This window comes from Myotis lucifugus, unplaced genomic scaffold, assembly GCF_000147115.1.
Source record: "Myotis lucifugus unplaced genomic scaffold, Myoluc2.0 scaffold_24, whole genome shotgun sequence".
Taxonomy (NCBI): domain Eukaryota; kingdom Metazoa; phylum Chordata; class Mammalia; order Chiroptera; family Vespertilionidae; genus Myotis; species Myotis lucifugus.
In genome coordinates this window covers 168,849-189,053 of record NW_005871072.1, presented here as the reverse complement: position 1 = coordinate 189,053, position 20,205 = coordinate 168,849, and the positions used below count along the sequence as shown (strand labels likewise).

General features: G+C 35.9%; 1 pseudogene; it reads right to left on the bottom strand.

The window, feature by feature from the left end:
* Positions 1-6,369: 6,369 nt before the first annotated feature.
* Positions 6,370-7,051, bottom strand: LOC102425727 (annotated as a pseudogene).
* Positions 7,052-20,205: the final 13,154 nt, after the last annotated feature.

Here is a 20,205-nt window from a genome sequence, read left to right as displayed (position 1 = left end):
TGACAGATATTTTTGATAGCCTACATTTATTTATTTTTTATCATGTTGTTTTAAGAGTTGGAAATATGGGGAGCTATTTTGGTCCTTGTCTGTTTTGTACCAAGTCTCTGTAAACATGAACCTGTACATGTGCACTCTGTTTTCCCTTCACGTTCAATATCCTGTTAACTTGCTAAACTGTACTCCTATTTCAAACATCAACTCAAAGACAACTTTACAAGAAATTATCCTTACACCCAGGTTATATAAGTTCTAATGTCATTTGTTCTCATTGAATCCTATATCTTTCCTGCATACAAATTTAAGTGTATTTTTTTAAATTAATAAATCTTTATTGTTCAGATTATTACAGATGTTCCTCTTTTTTCCCCCCATAGCTCCCCTCCACCTGGTTCCCACCCACCCCATGCCCTTACCCCCTGCCATTGTCCTCATCCATAGGTGTAAGATTTTTGTCCAATCTCTTCCCGCACGCCCCACACCCCCTTCCCCCCAAGAATTGTAAGTTCACTTCCTTTCTATGCCCCTGCTTCCATTATATTCACCAGTTTATTCTGACAATTTTTAGGTTCACTTATTGATAGGTATTTATTTGTTGTCACTTTATTGTTCATAGATTTTATCTTTACCTTTTTCTTCTTCTTCCTCTTCTTAAAGAATATCCTTCAGCATTTCATATAATCTTGGTTTGGTGGTAATGAACTCCTTTAGCTTTTTCTTGTCTGTGAAGCTCTTTATCTGACCTTCAATTCTACATGATAGCTTTGCTGGGTAGAGTAATCTTGGTTGTAGGTTCTTGCTATTTATCAGTTTGAATATTTCTTGCCACTCCCTTCTGGCCTGCATGGTTTCTGTTCAGAAATCAGCTGACAGTGGTATAGATACTCCCTTGTAGGTAACTAACTATTTTTCTCTTGATGCTTTTAAGATTCTCTCTTTGTCTTTAGCCCTTGGCGTTTTAATTATGATGTGTCTTGGTGTGGTCCTCTTTGGATTCCTCTTGTTTGGGATTCTCTTCGCTTCCTGGACTTGTAAGTCTATTTCTTTCATCAGGTAGGGGAAGTTTTCTGTCATGATTTCTTCTAATAGGCTTTCAGTATCTTGCTCTCGCTCTTCTTCTGGCACCCCGATAATTTGGATGTTGCTATGTTTGAAGTTGTCCCAGAGGCTCCTTACACTATCTTCATATTTTTGGATTCTTTTTTCGTTTTGCTTTTCTGGATGGGTGTTTTTTGCTTCTTCATATTCCAAATCTTTGACTTGATTCTTGGGATCCTCTCATCTGCTGTTGGATCTCTGTATATTATTCTTTATTTCAGTCAGTGTATGTTTAATTTCTGACTGGTCCTTTTCCATTTTTTTGTCATTCCCATTAAGATCCTTGAAGATCTCACTAAGTTCCTTGGAGGTTCGTAGAAGATTCTTGAGTAATCTTATAACTGTGGTTCTGAACTCTATGTCCTCCATTAGTTTGTTTTCCTCCATTTCTTTCATTTGTGACATGTTTCTTTGTCTTCGCATTTTTGGCTGACTGCGAGGACCCACTGTGTCTATAAGAAGAACTGCTGTGCTGGAGACACCCTTATGGGGCAGGACTTGCTTCAGTGGGGCTTTGGTGCTCACTGAGTTTGCCTCTTGAGTGTGTCCCTTATGGATGTGAGGAGTTGAAATCTGGTATCTGACCAGGTGTACCCTGGCTCCTGGATCTCCAAGTCAACCACTGTGTGAGTCCACCCAGCAGGAGCTACAGCGATATCAGCAGGTTTCTCCTCTTTGTTTGGGATTTGGAAGTTTTGGAGTTCTCTGACCCAGCTGCAGTTAGATTAGGCTGCAAAAGCCGAGGTGCTTCCTTTGCACCTTTGAGCACAGCTTGGGAGGGGATGTAATTTGAGTGGGACGGGGTCTTAGAGAATCACCAGGGCGGAGCAAATAGCAATGGCCATCGTCTCCATGACTCCGTGTCTCCGCGACTCCGCGACTCCTGTCTCTGCAGTCCCGCGCCCCCACAGCAACAATGATCCCTACAAGCAGCTCTGTGAGAAAGCCATCCTCACTTTCCAAACCGCTGCGACAGTCCAGTTTCTCCCCGTAGGAGTCTGGTTCCCCAGAATCTCGCCTTAAACGAGCTCAGTGCATTTGAGAGCTTGTATCTCCTTCCAATTGAAAAAAACCGCGCATCCAGGTGCAGCCTGCCTCACGCGCACCTTTGTACCTCTGTTCTTGGCGCCTCTGCACCTCCTACCCAGTCTCAATGTGCTTCTTTCTTTCCTTCTAGTTGTAGAACTTCCACTCGGCCAGCTTTCCCGTGGTTCTGGATGATAGCTGTTTTGTCTTATAGTTGTAGTTTCGATGTTGTTGTGGGGGCAGCATGCACAGGTTTATACCTTATGCCGCCATCTTGGTTCTCCCTTAAGTGTATTTTTTAACATGACTTTGGGTGGTGAGTACAGAATGCAATATACAGATCATGTATCACAGAATTGAACACTTGAAACCTATATCACTTTATTAACCAATGTCACCCCAATAAATTTAATAATAAAACAATTATATGGATATTTGTCCGTTTCTCTAGTTAGATTGTGAACACTAGGAAGGCAAGAAGTTTTTGTGTTTTGCTCATTATTTTGCTCTACCTGTGCCTGGTATAAGTATGCTTTAATATTTGTTGCCCTAGCCAGTTTGGCTCAGCAGATAGAGCGTTGGCCTGCGGACTGAAGGGTCCCGGGTTCAATTCTGGTTAAGAGCACCTGCCTGGGTTTCTGGCTCTATCCCCAGTAGGGGGCGTGCAGGAGGCAGCCGACCAATGATTCTCTCTCATCATTGATGTTTCTATCTTTCTCTCTGTTCTCCCTTCCTCTCTGAAATCAATAAAAATGTATATTTAACAAAATATTTGTTGACTAATTAGTTAATCAATTAACTATTAGATGAATAAAATATATCTAAAGATGGTAGTGCCAAAATATATATTGTGTTTTTGGCATTTCTTGATTATATTTTTTTATAGTATGCTATCTCCAGGATTCTTATTTATTTTTATTGATTTGTGTGAAACAAACTATTGCTTTTCCAATTAAACTCAGCATTTATAAATAGTTATTTAAGTATTGCTATTGCTTATTGTAAAATAAGGGAGAAAAAATGATTTACTTGTTATATACTCTTAATTATATTTAGGTTATCTATAATAGCCTAAATTTGAACATTTAGAAAATACTTCACTTGAAAAACAGGTCTTTAGTAGTAAACGAATATTATTTTTAGAAATTAACTTCTGAATTTATTTATGTTTTAAAAACACCTTTTATAAAAGTAAGAAAACTTTTTTATGAGTCTGATAGTATTAACATTTAGCTTTGAATGGTAACTGATGATATTATCATATTCAAGCTCTTCATGTGGTGAAAAACCATTTAATCAGTGTGATGATGGTTCAGGAAAAGCAGATCATTGATTCTGTATGATTTTTAGGGACTAATTTTTACTTAGTTGGTTTACATCTTATTATGTTTGACACACATTATACCTATGTCAAGTCTGTACTTGAATTTTTCTTTATTATTTGTACAATCATTCTCAAGAAAATAGATATAATAAAGTTCTTCTTAATATACTTGAAGATAAAAAATAATATATATATTCCTAAGCACATTTTACTTTGATTCTCTTCATAGGTACATGTATGTGTACTTATATATATATATAACAGTATATTAAAAAGACATAATTCACACTAGCTGCAATGTCATTTTTCTCCTCTCTTTCCTGCCTTTTCTCTCTCTTTCTCACCAATGTCTTTCTTAAACTTATTTAGTAGTATATTTTTCCTCTGCCTCTAAATGTAAAGTTAGGAATGGTCATGTCTGTTCAGCTCAGTCTTGACTCTTAGAGGGTCCCATAGTTACCTTGAATCTTTTTTCAAATTTTTTGAAAGTCAGAAATCAAAATGCTTGAAGAACATATATGCATAACCCATAGACACAGAGAACATTGTGGTGGTGGCCAGAGAAAAGGGGTGGGGACTGGGTGGAGTGGACAAAGAGGGGGAAAAGAGGACATCTGTAATAGTGTCAACAATAAAGAAAAGAAAGAAAGAAAGAAAGAAAGAAAGAAAGAAAGAAAGAAAGAAAGAAAGAAAAAAGAAACAAAGAAAGAAAGAAAGAAGGAAAGAAAGAAAGAAAGAAAGAAAGAAAGAAAGAAAGAAAGAAAGAAAGAAAGAAAGAGAGAAAGGAAGGAAGGAAGGAAGGAAGGAAGGAAGGAAGGAAGGAAGGAAGGAAGAAAGAAAGAAAGAAAGAAAGAAAGAAAGAAAGAAAGAAAGAAAGAAATCAGAACCTTTGGCCAGAGCCATTAATTTTAATGACTCCAAATTGGGCATTTTCCTGGCTTCTTCAGAGGTTTGCTGCTAAGCTTCTTTTAATGTCTCTCTCAACAAAAGTAATGATCATTTTTGTCCACCAATCATTTCCAATTCACCATCCATTAACTTTTGTTTCTCTCTCAGTCTTCCTGCCCACTGGCAAAATTTTTCATGACAAGAATTTATGTTTCCAGGGCTGCTCTCTCTCTAATGACCTCCCTACCCATACTTCCATGGGAAGCATTCATCCCCTCTTCCATGCATCTCCAGGGGTGTAAGTTAATTCCAATGTAGGCTTTACTAGTATGCTTCCAAGGGCCTCTTTATCTTTTTGAGTTCTGAGTCAGGCATCATCATGTCATTTTCCCTCTGATAGAAAACTCATCTAACACTCCTCACCTAGCTCCGTAGAATTATCCATCGCTCAGATGACATGAAGCTAATCAGGTGTTCCTCTTTTACTAGATAGGGAGGGGCAGAGGCAATTGAGGTTCATAGTACAAGAATAAATTTCTTCAAAGAACTCTCCACCCAGTCTGTTTAAACCATTTTATATTATTAAAGTGGATGAGAGGGTTATAGATTTATGAGCCTATTATTAGTGACATTCTTTGAACATCTACATTTTTAGCTGAGCAATTGAGTTTGAAATTTTATGTATATTTTTATTTGGTAACTAAGCATAAATAAAAGTTAATATTTTTTAAATATAACAGGCATATAAAATTATTTTGATTATAATTTATTTTCTTTGACTTGTCTAGTCTTCCTCAAAAGAGGAAATCAGCATTTCTTTATAACCTAAAAATATTGGTCAGATATTTATGAATATTCATGCAATAGTCATGTTTAATATTTTAGTATATCTAATAAAAATAGCATAGAAATTACTGTAGTTTTACATTTTAAATCTTATACATAAATGTAGAAATTTACTAAATTTTATTTTGAACCTCTGCTTCTTTTAATTTTTTAAAAATTTTCATTGAACGTGTTTGCTATTTCATTCCTAATCTCATAATTTTCATCTCATGCATAAGTAAATAAAATAAATTCTTTATTCTTAAGATCTCATTGACGAAGGTAATATTTATTATGGGTTTTCAATGAGTGTAATCAGATAGTTTGAAGAATTTAATCCACTTCAATTGGAAATAGTTCAGAAAGCACTGAAATGTGAGAAAACCATCTTATTCTCACTGTGCTGATTTTCATAGAACAAATCTTTAACATATTACAGAATCTCCAGCACAGAAATCCAATCTCATAATTTACCAGACATGTTTATTCTGAAGACCACAATATTTATAGTTTGTTCATGAGATATCTCTTTAAAATTAGACATATCTGTTTTCTTGCTTTTCTTTTCCTTTGAAAGTCCCACAGGAATCATAAACAAATAATGTTTAAAAAAGTCATGGTCGTACTCTTTAATATAGGCTGCACTTTTATTTCTTCATTTTTCATATAGCCAAAGAAGAAACCAGTGTGACCCTTATAGATATTTCTCTTATACATGATTTTATTTTTAATATAGTATTTCTTGATAATTGCAATTACATGGTATTATTTTTTAAAAAAATTTTCCAATTCCAGTTGAGATTCCATATTATTTTATTTTTTTATTTTTATTTTTAAAATATATTTTATTGATTTTTTACAGAGAAGAAGGGAGAGAGATAATTAGAAACATCGATGAGAGAGAAACATCGATCAGATGCCACCAAGGTACAATGCCCTTGACAGGAATCGAACCTGGGAACCTTCAGTCCGCAGGCAAACACTCTATCCACCGAGCCAAACCGGCTAGGGCACATGGTATTATTTTATCTCTTAATTTTTTTGGGAGGGGGTATTTAACAGTTTATTATTATTTATGGCATTTTAAAAACATTGGTCCATTAAATCATGTATAAATAAATATGCAACATTTTGCAAACAAAACATACTGTAAATATGTTTAAGGATAGAGATTAACTGAAATTCCGGATTTTTCAGTTATTTCCTTATTATACTATGGCAATCAAGTAATCCTTAACTTGACTGGAGTAAGCCTCCTAAATCCAGCTTCTTTGCGGATTCCAACTTCTGTTATAGTCTGTCATTCGTACTTCAGAGCTTTCCTTTAGGGTTTATATGACTGTATTAATAGCATCTTCATGTCTAGATCTTCGTTTTAGCTCTTCTCAAGGAACGTTTTCCCATTCACATAGTTCCGTCCTATTGCTGTGCTTTCCCACGCAAAGTAAGCTCCAGATGGATCTGACTGAAAAAAAAAATGGTGGCTCCTCATTCCAACCACAAGGTAGTAAAGAAACCCCAGATGGACAAACACCACCGGACTGGGTATATTCTTGCTTCACAGAAGCTACTCTATACCAGCTGGGCTGTGGGAATGGGTCCTCGGTAAACAAGATAATATTGCTGAGCTAGCTTTCCAGCTCTGTGCACAAGCACCCTGTAGTCTGGGTCCATGCCACTGTTCACCAAGCCTATATGTTTATGTGCACATCACTCATCATGCAAAATGGATTTCTGTTCCTTCTCAGTTGCTGATACCACCTCATTTACAGCTTTAATTCGCACTGAAGGGGCTCCTCCAGCTACAGCAGCCGAAGCATACACAATCTGGACAAATTAACCAGACAGGCTGAATGTAGTCAAAGCAGAGCCTTAAACTCGCTCTGACATCTTTACCAGAGAGCCAAAGCACGTTCACACACCTGCACACTGCAGGCTCCTTTATCTCTTCATTCTTGTTTCCCTATCCAGACTTGCCATACTTGACTGCACTTACCTTATTGCAGAGCGCCTATATCAAATGTAAATCCAAACATATCAGCTATTTTAAAACCATTCAAAATAACCTAAGGAGATTTTCTTCCTCAGGTATATCCCCCTAAAACCCATTATTTTTATTGCAATTAAATTGATATTTGTATTCTGCTAATCTGATATTATAAATCCCTTATGTACAATAAAGCATTTTGTTTTGAATGCAGTTCTTCTTGGCTACTGAAATATGAGTGACATTTCCCTTGTAATACCACCACTTAATGATAGCAATGCAAGTTGGGAAAGCTGTTTAATAAGTATGTGTTAGATAAATTGAACTAAACTACTTGATATAAAAAATAATTATTGATGACCTTTATTATTTTATTTATTAAGGCTATCATTATTTTTAAGTAGATTGAAAATTATGTTTTATGTGACTGTTAGTGATTAAAACCACAGTTCTTTCTCATGGCTTGCAATTCACATAGGCATTTTTACATAAAGTAAATTGAAATACTTCTCCTGCATACATTTACCCCTAAGTCTCAGTAACCACCTTTTAAATGATCATTTCCAAATTTGTTTAGGCCAGATGGAAAACTCCAGATCTACTCAGCCATCTCCACATAGATATTCTTCATACTTATCTCACAGGCACATCATAGTCTGATTGCTCCACGCTGATCCCATCATCTTCCCACAAATATTTTTCCTACTGAGTTTTTAAATTCATGACAAAGAATGCTATCCTCTCTATTGCCCAAACCAGAAGTCTAAGCATCGTCTTAAGTAGATTACCAAAACAACTGTCTAACTGAATTTTCTTTCCCTAAAACTCATTATTTGCACTGTAATTAAATTGACTTTTGTATTCTGAAAATCTGATAATTTCCTTGCTTACAATAAAACAGTCATTGGTCATTAGACACATACTGACAGTCCAATTGCTATATTGTTTTATGGAACCAGACTAATTTACAATCAAGTTCTAGATCCTGTACTTGTGTTATTTTGGAAAAAAAATTACTTACCATCTAGTATCACAGTTTGCTCATATCTGAAATGGAATAATAATACAAAAACAATTAAAATGTAAAGTACTTAGCACAGCAGACCATCCAAATAAATACTAGGGAAAAAGTGGTCTATATAGTAGTGGCATGTGTTATAGTATTATTTTTAAGTGGATCAGGTTAGCATCATTTCTTTGTTATCATCAGATATATCAGCTATCTGCCTTAAATGAGCTTAGAAAAAGAATAACTTCCTTTATATACAGTGTTATTTTCTATAGACATACTGAAAGGCACAGCTCAAAAATATTGGGAAGATGAAATGAGATAGTGCAGATGAAATTCCTATACAGGCAGTGAGGTAGCCTCCTACTGTATCATGAATATGAACAAGCATGTTAAACTCAAAGGCTAACATGGGCCAAATAAGCAAGGTTTAAGTGTATGTGGGCCGCAAAAAAACAAAAGTTTAATTTTCATAGAAACGTAGGTTTATTTCGATAGAGGTATGCTGAATACAAAGGTCTGAAATAAATGAGTAATAGTTAACATAAAATAATAGAACATTTTAATAAAAATTAATATTTGTCTTGAACATTAACTTACCAGACACTGAATAACTGCACAAATTAATAAGTGTAACGCAAATAAAACTATTTTTCTTGTTCCCTGAAAGCGAAATATTTCCTGTTGTGCACACCAAACAAGTCAGTCCAAGACTAATGACATGGCAATCGGCTGCTAAGATATTCGCTGTGAGTATTAGTGGAGAGAAATGGTGCACCTGCGTGTAAGGCGAGTAAGGGGAATGAATGCAACACGATGATAGTAATCAGTCATTAGTAAACATTGTAGTTAGTTATTAATAATTATGGATAACAGGATATTGTAAAAATTAAGTTACAAATTTTTTTAATTTAAAAAAAAATATATTTTATGGGTTTGTTTGTTTTTTTACAGAGAGGAAGGGAGAGGGATAGAGAGTTAGAAACATCGATGGGAGAGAAACATTGATCAGCTGCCTCCTGCACACTCCCTATTGGGTATGTGCCCGAAACCAAGGTACATGCCCTTGACCGGAATCGAACCTGGGACCCTTGAGTCTGCAGGCCGATGCTCTATCCATTGAGCCAAACCGGTTATGACACGAAATTTTTATCAAAATGCTTCTTACATATTGTTGTATTGGCTGGGCCGCAAAAATATTCTGTGTGGGTCACATGCAGCCCACGGGCCGCAAGTTTGACATGCTTGAATATGAACTTTAAAGCCAGAACTTGGTTTTAATTGTTGCCAGGCCTGTGAATCTGGGCTATTAGCTAATCTTTCGAATCACAATATACTCACCAGTAAAATGGGAATAAAATATTTTCTAATTAATCAGATAATATATGTAATATGTCAATTACCAGGGCCAATGCTATTGTAATGTATATACTTTCATGTAGAACAAAAATACACAAATGATACCTAGAAATAAGTCAGAAAAATATTTGTATTGCTATTCACCAATGCAAAATAAGTGTCTCCTATATCCAGTGAAGCAAATCAAAGCTATGTCCTTAAGTAATAATGTTTTTGTAAGATAAAATGTACATACTTTGGATATGAAGGAAAATTATGGTCTGTTTAAAATTTAGAATAAATTAAAAATAGCCTAATAAAAATTGTTTAAAGGAGAAGCATGTGTCAATATTATTATAATATTACATTTTATTCTGGCTTTATGAACTTTGGTTTACTGGGATGAAAGCCTTCATTTCAATAATAAGTAATTGAGATGATCTTCTTCTCTTGGTTCTACATATTAAGTGCACAATAACGAGAGCATTTCCCCCATCACATAAAGATCACTGTAAATTAGCTTTTCAAAGTTCAATGTCTTGGAAAGTACTTCTCACCAAATAAAATATAATAAAATAAACTTGGCTATAACCTATCCCTCTCAGGCTTTCTTTCTTAAGAAGAAAAGCTATGGGAAAACTTTAGTGCTTCGTTTAAAACTGAAATTGTGTGCTAAATTGATTTCTAGGCACTAAGTCAAAATTCTTTTAGATATAAATTATATGGGAAACGTAAGAGCTTTCTTGAAAACCATGCCATTATTCTAAGCATTTTTATAAAGGAAAGCTTGTGATTCATACAGGAAAGTTAACTCTCCTTGACAATTTAATTGTCTTGATTGTCCAATGTGTCTAAAATTCCTCAAGCGTATATTTGAATTATGAATAATTTAAGTTGTTCAACAAATCAAGATTTATATATAATCATTAATAGCATAATATTTATAAGCAATTAAATAATTTAACACACTATGATGATGGAATCACAAATCAAGACTTTTTTGTTTTTTTTCAATCCTCACCCGAAGATATGTTTTACTGATTTTTTAGAGAGAAGAGGAGGGAGAGAGTGAGAGTGTGAGAGAGAAATATTAATGTATGACAGAAACATTGTTCCATTGCCTCCTGTACGCACCCCACCAAGGATCAAACCCAGAACCTAGGCATGTGTCCTGACCAGAAATTGAACCAGTCACCTTTTTGTGTATGAAATGATTCTCCAGCCAACTGAACCACACTGGCCCTGGTCAGTGTGGTTCAGTTGATTAGAGAATCTTCAGCATGCATACTTGCTTGCACAAATCTGTATTATGTTTGTGCATTGGTCAGGCTCAGTTAATTCTATGTTTGCATATTGGGTAGTTCTTCAATTTGGGAAGTCTCAAAGCATTTAGCGATAAACTGAATACTAGCTTAGATATGAAGAGGGTAAAGGGGGGAATACATGATGATAGAAGAGGCTTGTAAATGCACAATATAATATACAGATGACATATGGTAGAATTATATACATGAAGCCCATATAATGTTATTAACAAATGTCACCCCCAATAAATTCAATTAAAAATAAATAAATGAAAAAGAAAGGCTCTTGAAAAGAAATGCTCCAAATAATTGACTTTTGAATCAATGTACAGAAATACGTTTTAGGAATTAAGATATTTTGGGGATGTAGAGGTGTGGGCTTTAGAGCATTAGGTGACAACATCCAGCGATTCCCAACATCCCACACACTTCCTTAGCTATTTAACATGAACAGACAGAAGCTATAAATTGAGAGGAGAATAAAGATGAAAGTTGAAAGAATAAAATGGGATAAGAATAAAATGGGATGTATTTAAAAGAATTTTTGTCTGAATATGTGGCTAATTTTGTTGGGAAAGCATTTTGTAAATTTTATGTGTGCTTACAAATAATCTGGAGATCTCTTTAGAATGTAGATTCTGACTCAGTAGGTCTGGACACAGCTTGAGCTACATTTCTAACAGGCTTTGAAATAATATCAATATAACTGGTCCCTAGGCCACGCTTTTTGAGAGTAACTGTGATGATGATAATAGACCATCCCTATGGCAACATTACTTTTTTGGCTTTTTGGGTCAATGGGAAGTTATTAGTGGAAACATCATGGCTATAGACAGTGCCCCTGCCCCATTATTGAAAATAACACCCTTTAGCCTTTTCTATCCTTCTCTGCTATATTTTTCTTAATAAATCATATTTTGTCTGTAATACGTATACATTTTGGGGTTTGTTATTTGGTCCTCAAAGTAGAATGTAAGCTCCATAAAACAGAGCATTTTGTTGTCCTTGTATTTTATTGCTGTACCGCCAGTGTCTAGAGTGCTTGACAAATAATACATGTTCAATAGATACTTCTGAGTAGTTGAACAAAGGATTGAATGAATAGAAATTGCATTTAGAAACTATCTCCATTTCATGTTACTATCTCTGAGCTTCTAATAATCTATTGCCTGTTGATTTTTTTCCTTTCTAAGAAACTTTATGATGTTTGCATATGAGATATTTCTTTATGGTTCATTTAATCTCAATCTAAAATTGGATTTGGTAAGTTATTTCAACATTTAGAAATAGATTTTTAGTTAGAGTAGATAATTATTCTTAAAGTGTATATTTATTTAATTATTTATTTACTTACTACCTTACCTTCATCTAGTCCATATTCCACTCAGTAACTTCTATTGTTTACATAGAGAATAACTCTAATTGTGTTACAAGTGCTGTATTTATATCTTTCTGCAGCTCTTTTTGGACTCAGATCAATAGAAATCTGACACAGTCATATGAAGCTGAATTTGATCTTTCCCTCAATTATTTCACTGCTGGGCAAGCTGAATTTAGTACCCAGCATTTTTAAATGTTTTCATTGGAAATTCTACAGTGGATGAAGCTCCAAGGCACTTCTGACCCTGACTCCCACAGAGCCTCAAGTTTTCACACGTACTCAGCGGCCCTTAGTCTCAATAGTACTTTAATTCAGGAAAATCAGATAAATGGAGTTAAGGTGGAAGGAAAAACAAGACTTAGGTCTCTTGTTCCCAGAGATTATTTCTCCACGAATGTTCTTGTCAGATAACTTCATGATTAAATAGCTTCTCTTCAGTATTAAATTAAATTGAAACTTGGACTGATTGACATGTTCTGATTTATCCTTTGTTTTCATACATTTCCTGATCCATGACTCTCATTTTTTTTTCAGTCATGGCATCAGTACGAAAGTCAATACTTTCTTTCCAAAGTCTGAATATATCTCAATAACAAAAATAATTTTTAGTTATTTTGCATTATCTTGTCTAACATGGTTATCTTGCCTTTCATTTCCATTTATAACATACATGCTAATAATAATTGCTCTCAAAGGCAATATGATATACCATGATACATTTGTTATTATAATTAGTACTAATGTTTATATCGCATGAGGTCTTTGGCCATAAATCTCATTGTCCTTTTCTAGGATTTCTATCAATTGCTTTATATCAAACACTATTATTCTGCATTATACTATGATTATTATTCTGTGTGAATAGTCTGGTAAGAAAGGTAAAGAAGAGTGCAGAAAGTGGCCAATAACCGGGTAAGTGAGCTTGAAAGCAAAGCTTTAAGATAACTGTATCCTTAGCCCTGGCCAGTATTGCTCAATTGGTTGGGCATCAATCTGTGCTAAAGGGTTGCCGGTTTGATTCCTGGTCAGGGCACATGCTTGGGGTTGCAGGCTCCATCTTTGGTCGGAGGCGTGCAGGGGCAGCTGATAGATGTTTCATTCTCTGATCACTGTTTTGCTTTCACATCTCTTCTTCCCCCTCCCTCCCTTCTCTCTGTGAAAATCAAGTAAAATAATTTTAAATGACTGTAGCCTTAATCAACCACTGGATTGAAATTTGTGATGTATCTTGAGTTGGAACCACACAGCAAAGCTACTCCTGGATTCTAGATTGTGGATTCCTTCGTGCTTTAAGCTGTTAAATTTTGGGATAATTTGGTATTAGCATTAGATAACTAATACACTGTAATGTAAAATTTTGAAAATGTGCAAAGTAATTATATGCATTGTATATTCATACATAAATACTCAGTAGTTGTAAAAATTCATGTAAGTTATAGATACTATATTGAGGGTAAAGATCACGCCAATGGTATATGAAAATTAATAATTTTAGTGGGTTGAGAGAATACTAAAAAATAGAAGACATGGTAGGCACTAAAAGATTTTTGTCCTTCTTATTCATTACTTTACTAGAGGCCCAGTGCACAAAATTCGTGCATGGGAGGGGGGGTCCCTCAGCCCAGCCTGCACCCCCTCCAACCTGGGACCCCTCGGGGGATGTCCGACTGCCGGTCTTGGGCCTAAACCGGCAGTCAGACATCCCTCTCGCAATCTGGGACCATGGCTCCTAACTGCTCACCTGCCTGCCTGCCTGATCACCCCTAATCCCTCTGCCTGCCTGCCTGATTGCCCCTAACTGCCCTCCCCTGCTGGCCTGATCGCCCCTATCCACCTCTGCCTTGGCCCCCGCCACTGTGGCTTTGTCTGGAAGGAAGGCAGGATGACCGGAAGATGTCCGGTTGACCCAGTCTAATTAGCATATTACCCTTTTATTAGTATAGATTATAGGATTAGAAAAAAATCTGAGAAAATTTTCTACCACTATCTTAAAAATATAATTGCACATTTTTCCCCTGATATCTTTTTCATAATGCTTATATATCAAATCTCAAAATATAGTAAAATCATTATAGATGTGCTAATAAGGTAATTAGTAAAGTTAGTTTTATTTAACCCACATTTTGGAAACATAAAGACAATTTACAATGTCTTTTTTATTCAGAGCTGGCATCCCACAATGGTACCTCATTTAAGGTGGAGGGATTGAAATAGTGTGATCTATTTTCAACTTACCATTTTTAGTTTTCTGCAGATGGATTTTGAAAGTATTTGACTGTCGTTCACACTGACAACAAAATTGCTGCGTGAGATCATGCATATTTTTTCGCTCACTTCTTGTTATTTTTGTTATAATCATTATTGTTATTAGTTCAGTTATTTGTGAGTCATGGTAATACTAACTCCCTTTTTTTCTTTTGAAAATCGCAGGCTTTGAAAATAAATTTTTCAATAGCCTTTTCAAATGTAGAGTAACTATACAGGATGATTTCCACTTTATCATTAATATAAGGAATTATAATACAGGTAGATAAAATGCATCATAAAATGATGCTTCAGAAATAATAGTAACCTACTAAATTAAAATAAAAATCACTAAGTAAAGACATACTTGTATTAATATTTTCAATAATTGTACATGGCATTTTTTTTACTGTTTTTTCTTTCCATATTTTGAAAAAAAATACACAAAGCTTATCGCTATATACTATTTCCTTAATAAGAGACAAGAGGATTATCTTGGAAAACATGGTGTACAATCTTGTTTTCTGAAAGTAAAATCAATTGTTTTAATTGTTTTTAGTTTTTAATGGTATCTTCTGCATTCAGTAGTGTTTGAAGATGAAGTGGGAAATAACTAAACAAATAATTCACATTATTAGGCAGGCACAGTCAGTCAAACAAACAAGAACACACTCACACATTTTGCAATAAAATAATTGTTCAAATGATCCAATATGACTAAATGGTAGTTGATATTTCTGTGAGAATAAGCATAAACCTTCCTTTCTAGGGCATGAAGGGAAACTGTTCTTTGAATTTTAGAGGGAAACAAAACAAAGCATTATATTGATTCTTATTAGCTTGACTAGGAGGGTATTTCTCCAAGTGAGGCTGTTAAAGGAGAAGTAAGGGCAAATCTTACATCAGTGTTTACTTTCAAGGTAACATTGAGCCGACTTGGCATAACAGCTAAGACATAATCTTTCTGATCTCTCCCTTTATTGCCTCACTACAAGTTTTATAGCCATCTCATACAGAATATTTAATTCTCAAGGGATGCAATGCACCATATGACATATCCTTTAGATACTATAGGTCCTTGTATATATAATATCAATTTTTTTCTTTCACTTAGTCACTTTTCAAAGTTGCAATCTTGAATTTTATATACCCATCGTTAATTCAGCCAAAATGAATTACTTTTTAGGTGGTGTTTCCATATTACTTTTAAAAATTATTAACATTTGCTATAACAGTGGGTTTCTTTTTTTCTTTTTTACTTTCTTTTTTTTTAAAAACAACAACAATATTTGGCTATGAGAACCTAGAGGGCAGGAATCTTTTGTCATTTATCTTTTTAACCTTAGCACCTGAAGGAATTGATGCAGGAATATGTACCCGGCCTGCTCCGTGGCTGCTGCCCACAAGGCTCCTCCTTGGTGCCGGCCAAGACAGGTGGGAAGCTTGGTTTCCTTTGTCACCTGAGCGACCCAAGCCTCCTGCCTGCTCTGGCTGGCTCCATGTCTGCCACCATCTTTGTTCCACTAATTTGCATACTCACTCCTGATTGGCTGGTGGGCGTGACTTGTGGGCATTGTGAAGAGATGGTTAATTTGCATGTTTCTCTTTTATTAGTGTAGATAATTTTTAGATCAGAATAAACCTAAAAAAATCCCTTTTAAGCTCAAATTTTTAGACAGAATTCTAAAATAAACCTGAATGTCCCTCACGCTGCCTATAAGTAGGATTAGGGCCCCTGAATATTATGAGATATAATTCCCATAATTATTAAGTTATAAGACAAAAGGGATTTTGCAGATGCAATTATGATCCCTAATCAGGTGACTATGAAGTTAATGAAAATAAAAGAATGTTCTGGATAGGTCTGGTTTGATCAAGTAAACCACTCAAAGAGAAAAGAAGTAGTGTCAGATTCTCTTTTATTTAGAATATATGGGTGTTAATTGTGTGTTGTTTTCAACTTCTGCATATCAGCCAAAATTCCAAGAGAAAAGAGAGAATACTAATTAATATTCTATTAAAGACCTTTCACCTTGAAATAAGCTTATTTTGGTTCTCATATCTCTCCTTAAGGATCAGATTTCTGGAAAAAATATGTTAAAATGGGCTTACGCTTGTGTTTTCTACTTCCTCACCCTCACTCTCTCTCTTTGTTTTCAGGTCACAGCCTTTCTCTTTCTCTTTCTCTCTCACTGGATGCTCCTTTTAAAACATCTTTGCATAATATCTACTTTTTCTAGACCTCTAATTTTGTGGTAACATTGGTTCATAAATATGTCTTTCTCTATTTGCTCACCTTTCTGGCATCTCTAAAGTCAATATGTGTGTATTCCATCTACTTATGCCTTTAAAATTCCTGTATCCAACTTTGAAATATTCCTTGGATTCCAGAGTCATATGTTCGACTGACGACTCAATAAATCCACTTACATATCTAATAGGCATATCAAAATATATACATTCCCAAAATATGTATACATACTTTGAATAATTATAAAGGTAGTGTTTGTACTTCAAACTGCATTTTTAAACTTCCACTAGCATTTTAGGATAAATTTCCTTTGATCAAAGTTTAGTCTAGCTGCAGTGAACATTCATAAATCATAACAAACTCTATAGATTGGTGTGTTGTCAAGAACAACATATATAAAATTTTATATTGCTATAATTGTCCCTTTTTTGAATTACATCTATGTATTATATTTTTAAGGGTGCATAATAAGAAAAAATTTGAATATTAAGTGTTCAATAAAAATAAAACATCATATATTCACAACACAGGAAAATTACTTCAACTTAAAAAAAATTCAGTGCTAATGACATTGGCAAAATATTGCCTTGTGTACAAGGTATTTTGTGCATAAAAAATACCTCAATTGTTACCTTTTCTGTAATTGCAATGACTCAAAATGAACCTATTTATAAGAATTCTTCAGTGAAACACTACAAATTTTATTTCTTAATATTTTTTCTGGAAGTGTTCACAAATATCATCTGAATTAAGTGCTTACTCTTGAGTAGAAGTGTTATGTAAAAGAGAAGTTGGAGATGTCATTTTGATACATAATTTATGAATTAAACATATAATACTGTGAACTAATTTGTAATTAAAATTTAGTTTGATTGTGACCAATAATTAGTTTGATATTATAGCAAATCACAGTAATTATATTTATGAAGTTAGTTCTCGTTTTATCATTTTCTTCAAAACTGTTAAATCTGAAATCAATTTCAAGGCCATTAGAAAATATGTAAATAATATTTTTATTATAATTATGACCTCAAATGATAGATGACAATACACAGTGATATATCTATATATGTTATCAAGAATCATCACTAATTATTTATAACTACAGGCCCAGTGCATGAAATTTGTGCACAGGTAGGGTCCCTAGACCTGCCCAGCGATCAGGGCTGATCTATGGGGCGACTGGTAGGGCGATCGGGGGCCCCCACTGGCACCTGCCTTGGCTGGCCTGGCACTGCCCACTTGCCGGCCCCACCCCCCACTGCCACCGCTGCTGCCGGTTGGGGCCTGTGGGCTGGGGGCAGCTCCTGTGTTGAGTGTCTGCCCCCTGGTGGTCAGTGCGTGTCATAGTGACCTGTCATTTCACCATTTGGTCTATTTGCATATCAGGCTTTTATTATATAGGATTATTATAAATACACTAGAGGCCTGATGCAAGAAATTCATGCAAGGGTAGGCCTTCACAGCCCCAGCTGCCTCACGGCCCCAGCTGCCTTGCAGCCCCACCCTGCCCCCAGCCCTCACTTGCCTTGGCCTAGCACTGCCTGCCTCCCCCGCCATACCCCCCCCAGTTCTCTGGTTCCGTGGAGCCCCCTGATCCATCTGCAAAGGGTGGCCTAGGCCTCACTCTTTGGGGAAATTGCAAAGACCCCCGCCCATCTATTGCCCCCTGGTCGGTGGTCTGGGCCTCCCCTCTGTGGGGTGATCAATCGCGGAGCCCCCCCGCCACATTGATCACCCCACAGAGGGTGGCTTGGGTCTCCCTCTTTGGGGCCATCACGAAGCTCCTGATTGATCACCCCACTGGCTGGTGGCCTGGGCCTTCCTCTGCGGGGCAATTGTGGGGCTATGGTGGACCCCCTGACAATCACATTGCACCCACCTTGGTTGGCCTGGCACCAGTGCATGTCATAACATGGTTGTCCAGAAGGTTGTCCTGATGGTCGTTCTGCTGTTCGGTCATTTGGTCGATTTGCATATTATGCTTTTATTATTATAGTCTAGAGGCCTGGTGCATGGGTTTTGTGCACTGGTGGGGGGGGGGCATGGCCTGTGGGGATCAGCCCACTGTGGGAGTGCCACTCATCCCAGTCAGCTGAGTGGCTGCAGAGGGAGCAGCTGCTCATCCCAATCAGCCAAGCGGCGCTCCCACTGTGGGAGCGCACTGACCACCAGGGGGCAGCTCCTGCATTGAGTGTCCCCCTGGTGGTCAGTGAGCATCATAGTGACTGGTCAACCAGTCATTCCACTGTTCTGTCCCTGGGCTTTTATAATATAGGATTATTCTGTATATTGTTATATAAAAATATATATTATGTGTTTATATACATATGAACAACCTTGTTTTCTTTTAAAAGTAATAGTCTTAATAGTACTACACAATTATGCTATTGATAATATCATATCAGTCTTTTCACCAATTCCTAACAGATTCACCTTATTCATGACTGTTTAACATATCGGATTGTTAGCATCATGATATTTTGTCACTGTACTTCTAATAAAGAAGAAAAGAAATGAAATTAGGGCAAGAGAAACTTGCTCAAGAAATGCTTAAGTCATGTTCAGTATTGATGACTTAATAGAGCTCATTTTAAATAATAAATATGGGGTATTGTTCTAAGAATGTTGACTGAGGACACATGTTCAACTTTCCCAAGTCATTGTGAATAACAGTAAATCTATCCAAAATCTGTAACAGGAAAGAGAATGCATGCATGTTTGTGTATTGTGGGGGAAATGGCAGGGGAGATATCCCCATTCATATATTTTGATAAATTTCTGAGAGAATAAAGCACATAGGTTCACACAGAGCAAAGATTAGGAAGCCATAGTCTGGAATGCACTCTGGAGGAGGTCTCAGCCCAGATGATCTTCTCTACTCTCTGACGAGGTAGGCATGGAGAGTTGCTAGTACATGGAAGAAATCGGGGTAGCTAATTCACAGTCTCTCTAGTGAGCCAAGATTACTTGGCCCTATGTTTGTATCTCAGTCTTGCATTATCAGCACAGAAGACTTAGGCCAAAAAACAAAACAAGTATCTGAAAAATTAGAGCTACCTGGGAAGATGCTGGATTCTTTATAGAAGTAATTATGTTTTACTTAAAAGCTCTCTTCACTTTGCCTCAGAAATGAGGGAAAAAGAAGGTGGGCTTATTACCATCCAAGTACATTATAGTAAATCCAACTATTTGCTTCACTTGCACAGAATTCTGGTCAGACATGCCATCAAGAGACAGATTTGTTTAGGGACATATCTGTTTTTGCTTTGTGGTTGTTTTTCAAACAGGAAATCAGACAGTTGTTGCAGGAATCAAAAACATAAAACAGAATGACCAAAATAAATAAATAAATAAATAAAAGCCCTAAACAAATAAAATAATCAAATCCAATAAAGTCAAAATAATTAAAGAATCAACATAATCTTTTAACAATTCTTGAATTAAATGTTCTCAAATAAATTTGAGAAGATGGCATACTCAACAATCATGAAGGAGCATCCTGAAAGAGATCAGAAAACAATAAATGT